At 49.7% G+C, this 11,893-nt stretch overlaps 1 long non-coding RNA gene across 1 annotated transcript; it reads right to left on the bottom strand.

Moving 5' to 3' along the window:
* Positions 1 to 476: 476 nt before the first annotated feature.
* LOC103230570 (uncharacterized) lies at positions 477 to 10,965 on the bottom strand. The gene is made up of 3 exons (XR_496594.3): positions 10,839 to 10,965; positions 10,596 to 10,694; positions 477 to 1,015 (listed from the first exon to the last, which is right to left on the bottom strand). It is a non-coding gene; the product is annotated as an uncharacterized lncRNA (long non-coding RNA).
* Positions 10,966 to 11,893: the final 928 nt, after the last annotated feature.

The raw sequence follows: 11,893 nt of genomic DNA, 5'->3' as shown, positions 1-11,893 counted from the left end.
ATCTGAAACCAGGCAGCCTGCCCTGCTATTTTCCCAGCTCCTGCATAGCTCATTGTGAGGACTAAATCGTGCCAATGCATAGAAGCTACAGTACTTTACACAGTAGCCAGTAGCCAGCTACTGTCATTACAAGTCAGCTACTGTCATTCTCAGCACCCACGGCATGCCAGGCACCGGGCTGAAATACTTTATATACATGCTTCCATTTAATCATCTATGCCACCTTACAAATAACTTCCCCATTTTATTGCTGAGAAATCTGAGTCTGAGAAAAGTTGAATGACATGCTTCAGACCATACAGTACATGACAAACTCAGTCAATGTGACTGCTGCCTTCCAAGTCTGATGAAAAGGAGATGAAGAGAGGGGAAGGCGGGAGGGGAGGAGAGAAGATGGGAGAAGGAAAAAGGGGAAGAGAACAGATGAGAGGAGAAGAGGCAAAAGGAGTGAGGAGGAGTAGCACCCCTCCAGGGTTATTTTCTTTTCCTTTTTATTTATTTATTTATTTTTATTTTTTTTATTTGAGACAAGGTCTCACTCTGTTGCCCAGACTGGAGTACAGTGACACAATCACAGCTCACTGCAGCCTCCACCTCCTGGGCTCAAGTGATCCTTCCACCTCAGCCTCCTGAGTAGCTGGGATAACAGGCGTGCGCCACCACACCTGGCTAATTTGGGGAGTTTTTTTTTTTTTTTTTTCTAGAGATGGGGTCTTGCTATGTTGCCTAGGCTGGTCTTCAACTCCTGGGCTCAAGCGATCCTCCTGCTTCAGTCTCCCAAAGTGCTGAGATTACAAGCGTGAGCCACTGTGTGTGACCAGGGATGGTCATTTTCCTCTGCACCTGTGCTTACCCTGGACAAGAAAATGTGGAAGGGAGGAAAGTTTCCAGGCCATGAGCTGGTTAGAGTCAGGCCCGAGTCTCACTGGAATCTGGACTCTCTCCTACATTTCTTCCTTTCCTTGTAGATTTCTTCTTGTTTAGGGCAAAACAGTCCAAGGCTGCACAGGCTTGTCTGAGAGAGAAAATATGAGAGGAGAAAATTGTGGTTTTGAGCAATGGCTTTAAATTTTTTAAAAATAGTGACCCACAAGAGATATCTTTTATTTTGTTTCTTTATGTATTTATGTATTTATTTGTTTATTTTTGAGACAGCATCTCTATCTGTTGCCAGGCTGGAGTGCAGTGGCACGATCTCAGCTCACTGCAACCTCTGCCTCCCGGGTAAGTGATTATCCTACCTCAGCCTCCCGAGTAGCTGGGATTACAGGCACACGCCACCATGCCCGGCTAATTTCTGTATTCTTAGTAGACACACCATATTGGCCAGGCTGGTCTGAACTCCTGACCTCAAGTGAGCCGCTCGCCTTAGCCTCCCAAAGTGTTGGGATTACAGAGGTGAGCCACTGCACCTAGCCGAGATATCTTTTATTTTGTGACTGCAGTTCACCCACCCACGTGTTGAATGGAAAACCTTTGCACAACACATTCTGACTCATTATATGCAGTGCCCTGTGGAATTTTCTAGATCATTTTTCCAGGAACTACTGATCATGACCCATTAAGCCAATTTCACTGCCCACTAGTGGCTAAACAAGCGAAGCGAGAGAAACCTTGGTTTGGAGAGCAGCGTTTCCCAACTTTTCTTTCATTATTGTTCCCCTGAGGAGCCCTTTTCAGACTTTTTTTTCTAATCGCTGCCTATCATGAAAGTTTAATAACACACATATGCTGTATGTCTATTCACGCATATCTTTTCCATATTAAAAAGAGTAAGCTTTTTTTGTCCCCTTGGGGGCGATATTATCCCAGTTGAGAAGGCATCATTGTGCTAATGCTCATTTTCTGAGCCACCTTTATTTATGTATTTATTCACTTATTTACTTATTTTTTTTTTTTTTTTTTTCAGATGGCGCTTTACTCTTTTGCACAGGCTGGTGGGCAGTGGCACGATCTTGGCTCACTGCAATCTCCGCCCCCCAGGTTCAAGCGATTCTCCTGCCTCAGCCTCCCAAGTAGCTGGGATTATAGGTACCCGTCACCACACCCAGCTAATTTTTGTATTTTTAGTACAGACGGGGTTTCACCATGTTGGCTAGGCTGGTCTCAAACTCCTGACCTCAAGCGATTCACCTGCTTTAGCCTCCCAAAGTGTTGGAATTACAGGCATGAACCACTGTGCCCAGCCTCTGACCCGCCTTTATACACACCAATCCCAACATCCAATGAGATAGGATTAGTCCCATTTTGCAGGTGATTAAGTGGAAGTTGAGAGATTATATTAATTACTGAAGATTGAAATGGCTGGCAATTAGACTGGGAATCCAGAAACTTACCAAGATCCTAACTCAGCCTCTAGCTTCTCCAAACCTTTGTTTCCCCATGTAAAGAAAACCCTCAGTTATGGTCAGTTATGGGTGTTTTTTGTTATTGTTGTTGTTTATCTCTATTTGACCTAATAAGAGCAAACATTAGGCCAGGCACAGTGGCTCATGTCTGTAATCTCAACACTTTGGGAGGCTGAGGTGGGTGGATCATGAGGTCAGGAGTTTGAGACCAGCCTGACCAACATGGTGAAATCCTTTCTCTACTAAAAAATAGAAAAAAGAAAAAAAAAAAAAAAAAAAAAAAAAACCTAGCTGGGCGACGTGGTGGGTGCCTGTAGTCCCAGCTACTCGGGAGGCTAAGGCAGGAGAATGGTATAAACCCGGAGGCAGAGCTTGCAATGAGCTGAGATCTGGCCACTCACTCCAGCCCGGGTGACACACACACACAAAAAAAAATTAGCCGGGCACGGTGGCATGCGCCTGTAATCCCAGCTACTTGGGAGGCTGAGGCAGGAGAATTCTTTGAAACTGAAAGGCGGAAGTTGCAGTGAGCCGAGATCAGGCCACTGCACTCCAGCCTGGTGACAGAGTAAAACTCTGTCTCCAAAAGAAAAAAAAAAAAAAAAAAAAAGCAAACATTTATAGAGCATTTACTAGATATCCGGCAGCAATCTAAGCCCTTTACGTATATTAACTAATACAATCTCCACAATAATCTTAAGACAGACATACTGGGGTTTTTGTTTTGATTTTTGAGATGGGTCTCTCATTTTGTCTCCCTTGATGGAGTACACTGGCATCATTAGCTCACTGTAACTCAAACTCCTGTGCTCAGGGGATCCTCCTGCCTCAGCCTCCCAAGTGGCTGGGACTACAGGCTCTCAGACTCATCACTGCCAGCTTATTTTTAAAATTTTTTCTACAGATGGGGGTCTTGATTTGTTGCCTAGGTTGGTCTCAAACTCCTGGCCTCAAGCATTCTCCTACGTTGGCCTCCCAAAGTGCTGGGATTATAGGCACAAGTCACTGTGTCCGGTGAGACACACTCTCACTGTTCAGAGGAGGAAATTGAGGCACAGAGAGGTTGTGTGACTTGCTCAAGGTCATGCAGGTAGAAAGTGGCACAAGTGGGGATTTGAACCAAGTCATGTGATTTTCAGAGCACCGACTGTGGGGTTTTTTTTTTTTTTTTTTTCCATCATGTATTATTTTTTGAGATGGGGTTGTCACTCCGTTGTCCAGGCTGGAAAGCAGTGGTGCCATCTCAGCTCCCTGCAACCTCTGTTTGCCAGGCTCAAACGATCCTCCTGCCTCAGCCTCCCGAGTAGCTCGGACCACAGGCATGCCACCATCATGCACGGCTAATTTTTTGTATTTTTGGTGGAGACAGGGTTTTGCCATGTTGCTCATGCTTGTCTCAAACTCCTGAGCTCCATCCAGCAATACGCCTGATCCTCCCACCTTGGCCTCCAAAAGTGCTGGGATTACAGGCGTGAGCCACCATGGTTAGCATGACCTAACCATGTCCTTTTTTTTTTCTTTTTTTTTTTTTTTTTTAACTCTGTCTGCCAGGCTAAAGTGCAGTGGTGCAATCTCAGCTCACTGCAGCCTCCGCCTCCCAGGTTCAAGCAATTCTCCTGCCTCAGCCTCCCGAGTAGCTGGGATTACAGGTGTGTGCCACCACACCTGGCTAATTTTTGTATTTTTAGTGGAGACGGGGTTTCACCATGTTGGCCAGGGTGGTCTCGAACTCCTGACCTCAAGTGATCTGCCTGCCTCGCCTCCCAGAGTGCTGGGATTACAGGCATGAGCCACTGTGCTAAACTAACTATGTACTTTATTTTCTTTCATTTGAGACGAAGTTTCGCTCTTGTTGCCCAGGCTGGAGGGCAATGGTGCGATCTCGGCTCACTGCAACCTCCGCCTCCTGGGTTCAAGCGATTCTCCTGCCTCAGCCTTCCGAGTAGCTGGGATTACAGGTGCCTGCCACCACACACTTGGCTAATTGTTTGTATTTTTTTTAGTAAAGACAGGGTTTCATCATGTTGCCCAGGCTCGTCTCAAGCTCCTGACCTCAGGTGATCTGCGTGCCTTGGCCTCCCAAAGTGCTGGGATTACAGGAGACAGCCACTGCAGCTACCATGTACTTCAAAAGGAAACTTTTTATCACTCTGGAAAATAGAAAACCAGTACCACCTGTGATAAACAGAAGGTAACAAAAAATACAAAAATGAAAACACATTTTATAACATTCTAGCTAGATACTATCGGCAGCTGCTCATTCTGAACTGAAGGCTGGCTCTCTCCTTGTTAAAAAAAGAAAGATGGCCGGGCGCGGTGGCTCAAGCCTGTAATCCCAGCACTTTGGGAGGCCCAGACGGGCGGATCACGAGGTCAGGAGATCAAGACCATCCTGGCTAACACGGTGAAACCCCGTCTCTACTAAAAAATACAAAAAAATAGCCGGGCGAAGTGGCGGGCGCCTGTAGTCCCAGCTACACGGGAGGCTGAGGCAGGAGAATGGCGTGAACCCGGGAGGCGGAGCTTGCAGTGAGCCGAGATCCCGCCACTGCACTCCCGCCCGGGCGACAGAGCGAGACTCCATCTCAAAAAAAAAAAAAAAAAAAAGAAAGAAAGATCAGGTCCGGCACAGTGGCTCATGTCTGTAATCCCAGCACTCTGGGAGGCTGAGGAGGAGCAGATAAACTAAGGTCGAGGGTTCGAGACCAGCCTGGCCAATATGGTGAAACCCCATCTCCACTAAAAATATAAAAATTAACCAGGCATGGTGGCGTGTACCTGTAGTTCCAGCTACTCAGGAGGTCGAGTCAGAAGAATCAGTTCAACCCAGGAGGTGGAGATTGCAGTAAGCCGAGACTGCACCATTGTACTCCAGCCTGGGCGACAAAGCAAGACTCCATCTCAAAAAAAAAAAGAAGAAAGAACAAAAAGATAAGCATAGATAGGTGTTAAAGCGTTTCTGGCAGCAAATTGAGACTTTCTCCTGCGGTAATCAGAAGTGCTGAAAGAGAATTGGAAAGAGAAAGAGAGTAGCTTGTTCAGGGTGTGTGTGTGGTGGGGTGTGTGGGGGTGGTTGTATGGGGTGTGTGTGTTGTGCTGTGTGTGGTGTGTTTGTGTGGTGTGTGTGTGGTGTGTTTGTGTGATGTGTGTGTGCGCTGTGTGTGATGTGTGTGTGCTGTGTGTGGTGTGTGTGTGGTGTGTGTGTGGTGTGTGTGTGGTGTGTTTGTGTGGTGTGTGTGTGGTGTGTGTGTGGTGTGTGTGTGGTGTGTTTGTGTGATGTGTGTGTGCTGTGTGTGGTGTGTGTGTGGTGGGGTGTGTGTGGGTGGGTGTATGGGGTGTGTGTGTTGTGCTGTGTGTGGTGTGTTTGTGTGGTGTGTGTGTGGTGTGTGTGTGGTGTGTGTGTGGTGTGTGTGTGGTGTGTTTGTGTGATGTGTGTGTGCTGTGTGTGGTGTGTGTGTGGTGGGGTGTGTGGGTGGGTGTATGGGGGGGTGTGTGTGTGTGGTGTGTGTGGGTGGGTGTATGGGGGTGTGTGTGGTGTGTGGTGTGTGTGGTGGGGTGTGTGTGGGTGGGTGTATGGGGTGTGTGTGTGTGTGGTGTGTGTGTGGTGAGGTGTGTGTGGGTGGGTGTATGGGGTGTGTGTGGTGTGTGGTGTGTGTGGTGGGGTGTGTGTGGGTGGGTGTATGGGGGTGTGTGTGTGGTGTGTTTGTGTGGTGTGTGGTGTGTGTGGTGGGGTGTGTGGGGGTGGGTGTATGGGGTGTGTGTGTGGTGGGGTGTGTGTGGGTGGGTGTATGGGGGTGTGTGTGTGGTGTGTTTGTGTGGTGTGTGGTGTGTGTGGTGGGGTGTGTGGGGGTGTGTGTATGGGGTGTGTGTGTGGTGTTTGTGTGGTGTTTGTGTGGTGTGTGGTATGTGTGGTGGGGTGTGTGGGGGTGGGTGTATGGTGTGTGTGTGGTGCGTGTGGTGTGTGTGTGTGGTGTGTTTGTGTGGTGTGCATGGTGTGTGTGGTGCGTGTGGCGTGTGATGTGTGGGTGGTGTGTGGTGTGTGTGGTGTGTGTGCGTGGTGTGTGTGTGGTGTATGTGTGGTGTGTGTGGTGTGTGTGGTATGTGTGTGTGGTGTGTGTGTGTGGTGCATGTGTGGGGTGTGTGTGTGTGGTGTGTGTGTGTAGGGTATGTGTATGGTGTGTGTGTATTTGTGTGTGTGGTGTGTGTGTTTGTGTGGTGTGTGTATGGTGTGTGACTGTTGATGTATGTGGTGTGTTTGTGTGAGGTGTGTGTATGTATTTGTGTGTTGTTTGTGTGGTGTGTGTGGTGTGTGAGTGTTGGTGTGTGTGGTGTGTGTGGTGTGTGTGATGTGTGGTGCATGTGTGGTGTGTGTGTATTTGTGTGTGGTGTGTGTGTTTGGTATTGTATGGTGTGTGAGTGTTGGTGTGTGTGGTGTGCGTGTTTTTTGTGTGTGTTGTGTGTGTGTGAGGTGTGTGTGTGGTATGTGTGTTTGTGTGAGGTGTGTGTGTATTTGTGTGTGTGGTGTGTTTGTTGGTGTGTGTGGTGTGTGTGTGGTGCGTGTGTTTGTGTGTGTGGTGTGTTTGTGTGGTGTGTGTGGTGTGTGTGGTGTGTAATGGGGTGTATGGGGGTGGGTGTATGGGGTGTGTGTGTGGTGTTTGTGTGTGTGTGGTGTGTGTGGTGTGTGGTGTGTGTGTTGGTGTGTGTGGTGTGTGTGGTGCGTGTGTGTTTGTGTGTGGTGTGTGGGTTTGTGTGGTGTGTGGGGTGTGTGTGTGGTGGGGTGTGTGGGGGTGGGTGTATGGGGTGTGTGTGTCGTGTTTGTGTATGTGTGGTGTGTGGTTTGTGTGTGGTGTGTGTTGTGTTTGTGTGGTGTGTGTGCGTTGTGTGTGTGGTGTGTGTGTGGTGTGTGTGTGGTGTGTGGGGTGTGTGTGTGGTGTGTGGGGTGTGTGCGTGGTGTGTGTGGTGTGTGTGGTGTGGGGTGTGTGGGGGTGGGTGTATGGGGTGTGTGTGTCGTGTTTGTGTGTGTGTGGTGTGTGGTTTGTGTGTGGTGTGTGGTTTGTGTGTGGTGTGTGTGGTGTGTGGTGTGTTTGTGTGATGTGTGTGGTGTGTGTGGTGTGTGTGTGGTGCGTGTGTGTTTGTGTGTGGTGTGTGGGTGTGTGTAGTGTGTGGTGCGTGTGTGTTTGTGTGTGTGGTGTGTGGGTGTATGTGGTGTGTGTGTGGTGGGGTGTGTGGGGTGTGTGTGTGTGGTGTGTGTGTGGTGTTTGTGGTGTGTGTGTGGTGTGTGTGGTGTGTGTGTGCTGTGTGTGGTGTGTGCGTGGGGGGTGGGGTGTGTGTGATGTGTGTGGTGTGTGTGTGGTGGGGTGTGTGGGGTGTGTGTGTGCGTGGTGTGTGTGTGTGGTGTGTGTGGTGTGTGTGTGGTGGGGTGTGTGGGGGTGGGTGTATGGGGTGTGTGTGTGGTGTGTTTGTGTGGTGTGTGTGGTGTGTGGGGGGGGTGGGTGTATGGGGTGTGTGTGTGGTGTATTTGTGTGTGTGTGGTGTGTGGTGTGTGTGGTGTGTGTGGGGGTGGGTGTATAGGGGTGTGTGTGGTGTGTTTGTGTGTGTGTGGTGTGTGTGTGGTGGGGTGTGTGGGCATGGGTGTATGGGGGGTGTGTGTGGTATGTTTGTGTGGTGTGTGTGTGGTGTGTGGTATGTTTGTGTGGTGTGTGTGGTGTGTGTGGTGTGTGTGTGGCATGTGCGTGGTGGAGTGTGTGGGGGTGGGTGTATGGGGTGTATGTGTGGTGTTTGTGTGTGGTGTGTGTGGTGTGTGTGTGATGTGTGTGTGCATAGTGTGTGTGTGGTGTCTGTGTGGTGTGTGGGGGTGTGTGTGGTGGGGTGTGTGGGGTGGGTGTATGGGGTGTATGTGTGGTGTTTGTGTGTGGTGTTTGTGTGTGGTGTGTGTGGTGTGTGTGTGATGTGTGTGTGTGTAGTGTGTGTGTGGTGTGTGGGGTGTGTGTGTGGTGGGGTGTGTGGGGGTGGGTGTATGGGGTGTGTGTGTGGTGTTTGTGTGTGGTGTGTGGTTTGTGTGTGGTGTATGGTGTGTTTGTGTGGTGTGTGTGGTGTGTGGTGTGTTTGTGTGGTGTGTGTGGTGTGTGTGGCGTGTGTGTGGAGTGTGTGGGGGTAGGTGTATGGGGTGTGTGGTGTTTGTGTGTGGTGTGTGGTTTGTGTGTGGTGTATGGTGTGTGTGTGTGGTGTGTGTGGTGTGTGTGGTGTGTGGTGTGTGTGGCGTGTGTGTGGAGTGTGTGGGGGTGGGTGTATGGGGTGTATGTGTGGTGTTTGTGTGTGGTGTGTGTGGTGTGTGTGTGATGTGTGTGTGCATAGTGTGTGTGTGGTGTGTGGGGGGTGTGTGTGGTGGGGTGTGTGGGGGTGGGTGTATGGGGTGTGTGTGTGGTGTTTGTGTGTGGTGAGTGGTTTATGTGTGGTGTATGGTGTATTTGTGTGGTGTGTGTGGTGTGTGGTGTGTTTGTGTGGTGTGTGTGGTGTGTGGTGTGTGTGGCGTGTGTGTGAAGTGTGTGGGGGTGGGTGTATGGGGTGTATGTGTGGCGTTTGTGTGTGGTGTGTGTGGTGTGTGTGTGATGTGTGTGTGCGTAGTGTGTGTGTGGTGTGTGGGGTGTGTGTGTGGTGGGGTGTGTGGGGGTGGGTGTATGGGGTGTGTGTGTGGTGTTTGTGTGTGGTGTGTGGTTTGTGTGTGGTGTATGGTGTGTTTGTGCAGTGTGTGTGGTGTGTGGTGTGTTTGTGTGGTGTGTGTGGTGTGTGGTGTGTGTGGCGTGTGTGTGGTGGGGTTTGTAGGGGTGGGTGTATGGGGTGTATGTGTGGTGTTTGTGTGTGTGGTATGTGTGTATTTGTGTGTGGTGTGTTTGTGTGGTGTGTGTATGGTGTGTGAGTGTTGGTGTGTGTGTGTGAGCTGTGTGTGTATTTGTGTGTATGGTGTGTGTGTTTGTGTGGTGTGTGTATTGTGTGTGTGTTGGTGTGTGTGGTGTGTGTTTGTGTGGTATGCGTATGGTGTGTATTTGTGTGTGGTGTGTTTGTGTGGTGTGTGTATGGTGTGTGAGTGTTGGTGTGTGTGTGAGCTGTGTGTGTATTTGTGTGTGTGGTGTGTGAGTGTTGGTGTGTGTGTGAGCTGTGTGTGTATTTGTGTGTGTGGTGTGTGAGTGTTGGTGTGTGTGGTGTGTGTTTGTGTGAGGTGTGTGTATTTGTGTGTGGTGTGTGTGTGGTGTGTGTGGTGTGTGAGTGTTGGTGTGTGTGGTGTGTGTTGGTGTGTGGTGTGTGTGTGGGGTATGTGTTTGTGTGGTGCATGTGTGGTGTGTGTGTATTTGTGTATCGTGTGTGTGTTTGTGTAGTATGTGTATGATGTGTTTGTTGGTGTGTGTGGTGTGTGTGTGGTGTGTGTGTTTATGTGGTGTGTGTATGGTGTGTTTGTGTGGTGTGTGTATGGTGTGTGAGTGTTGGTGTGTGTGGTGGGTTTGTGTGGTATATGTATGGTGTGTGTGTGGGTGTGTGTGGTGTGTGTGTTTGTGTGAGGTGTGTATTTGTGTGTGTGGTGTATGTGTTTGTGTGGTGTGTGCATGGTGTGTGTGTGTTGGTGTGTGTGTGGCGCGTGTGTGTGGTGTGTGTGTTTGCGTGTGGTATGTGTGTTTGTGTGTGTGTTTTCTTGCTGCCATGCCACCTAAAATAAACCCAAGATGGGATGCACCCCACCCTCTGAACCCTTGTTGGGTGGTCAATGGGTGTTCAGGACATCCCAGCCCAGGAAGGGAGACACACCAGCCTGTCCTGGCCTGGGTGTGCAGCCAGAAAGCACTGGTCCAGCCTGGGCAACACAGTGAGACCTCCTCTCTACAAAAAGTCAAAAAAATTAGCTGGGTGTGGTGCCATGTGCCTGTAGTCCTAGCTACTTAGGAGGCTGAGGTGAGAGGATCGCTTCAGCTAGGGAGGTGGAGGCCACAGTGAGCCATGATCGCGCCATTGCACTCCAGCCTGGGTGACAAAGGGAGACCCTGTCTCAAAAACAAAACAAAAACAAACAAAACAGAAAGCATTAGGCAGTCCACGCATGGAGCAGCAGTGCAGGGCAGGGGTATAGGAGGGCCCATCCAGGCCTCTGTGACTTTAGCCACCGTCTTTCCTTCCCCTAGCCTGTCTCCCCAGGCGAGTCTCACCCCCACGCAGTCCTCAGAGACCCACCACCCAATTTACCCTTGACCTTGAGTTTACCTTTCTCTGTTCTTCCAGGCTCTGCTGCCCACAGGCTATTTCACTCATCCTCTCCACCGGGTTCCTTGCGGAGGTGTGCAGGTGTGATATCATCGAAGGCTGTGAATAAGTAAACAATAAGCGGCCAGAAGTGGCCTGTTTCCCACGTGATACCCAGGGAAGGGTCCGATTCCCCCCGCCTGGGCTCTGGGGTGAGTCCTGGCCGGGGTGCCAGACCATTTATTATTTAGTACTTTTACTTACCTTTCCCAGGTTAGGGACTGTCCCAGGCAATGCCAGTCCCACCCTCTATCTGCACACCAGAAAAAGCTGAGGGCACAGCAGGTGAGTTGCAGCCAGACAGCTAAGGGTCCAATCCCTTTCTTCTCACATCGACTGGCTGTTGAGACATTGGCCAAATTTCACAACCTCTCTGAGCTTCCACTGAGCACACACCAAGTCCCATTGCCAGGCCTAAGTCCTGCTTCTGCCAGTCACTACCCTGGCGTTCTTGTGCAAGGGATTCAACCCCTCTGAGCCTTGGGCTCCTCATCTATGAAACAGCAGCACCTCTCATTAATCAAAATGAGATCTGTGTAAAGCACAGTTGCTATACACATATGTATTGTGATATTCATTAATAGTCATTAAAAATGTATGTATTTAGAGATGAGATCTCTCTCTGTCATCCAGGCTGGAGTGCAGTGTCATGACCATGGCTTCCTGTAGCGCTGAACTCCTGGGTTCAACTGATCCTCCCTCTTCAGCCTCCTAAGTAGCTGGGATTGCAGGCGTGAGCACCAAACCTGGCCTGTTGTATCATTTATCTATCTGTCTATCCTTCTGTCTGTCTATCCATCTGTCTATCTATCCATCTGTCTGTCTATCTATCTATCGATCGATCGATCTATCAATCAATCAGTCACAATCTCGGCTCATTGCAACCTCCGCCCCCAGGGGTCAAGTAATCTTCCCACCTCAGCCTCCTGAGTAGCTGGGGCTACAGGCATGTGCCACCATGCCTGGCTAATTTTTGCTTTTTGGTTTTGGTTTTTTGTTTGTTTGTTTGTTTTTGAGACAGAGTCTTGCTCTGTCACCCAGGCTGGAGTCCAGTGGTAAAATCTCAGCTCACTGAAACCTCTGCCTCCCAGGTTCAAGCAATTCTCCTGCCTCAGCTTCCTGAGTATCTGGGATTGCAGATACGTGCCACCACGCTTGGCTAATTTGTGTATTTTTACTAGAGACAGGGTTTTACCATGTTGGCCAGGCTGGTCACAAACTCCTGACCTCAAGTGATCCACCTGCCTTGGCCTCCCAAA

The sequence above is a fragment of the Chlorocebus sabaeus genome, chromosome 5 (genome assembly GCF_047675955.1).
Source record: "Chlorocebus sabaeus isolate Y175 chromosome 5, mChlSab1.0.hap1, whole genome shotgun sequence".
Classification (NCBI taxonomy): domain Eukaryota; kingdom Metazoa; phylum Chordata; class Mammalia; order Primates; family Cercopithecidae; genus Chlorocebus; species Chlorocebus sabaeus.
Note: the sequence above shows the minus strand (reverse complement) of the source record. Positions and strands in the feature narration are given on the sequence as shown.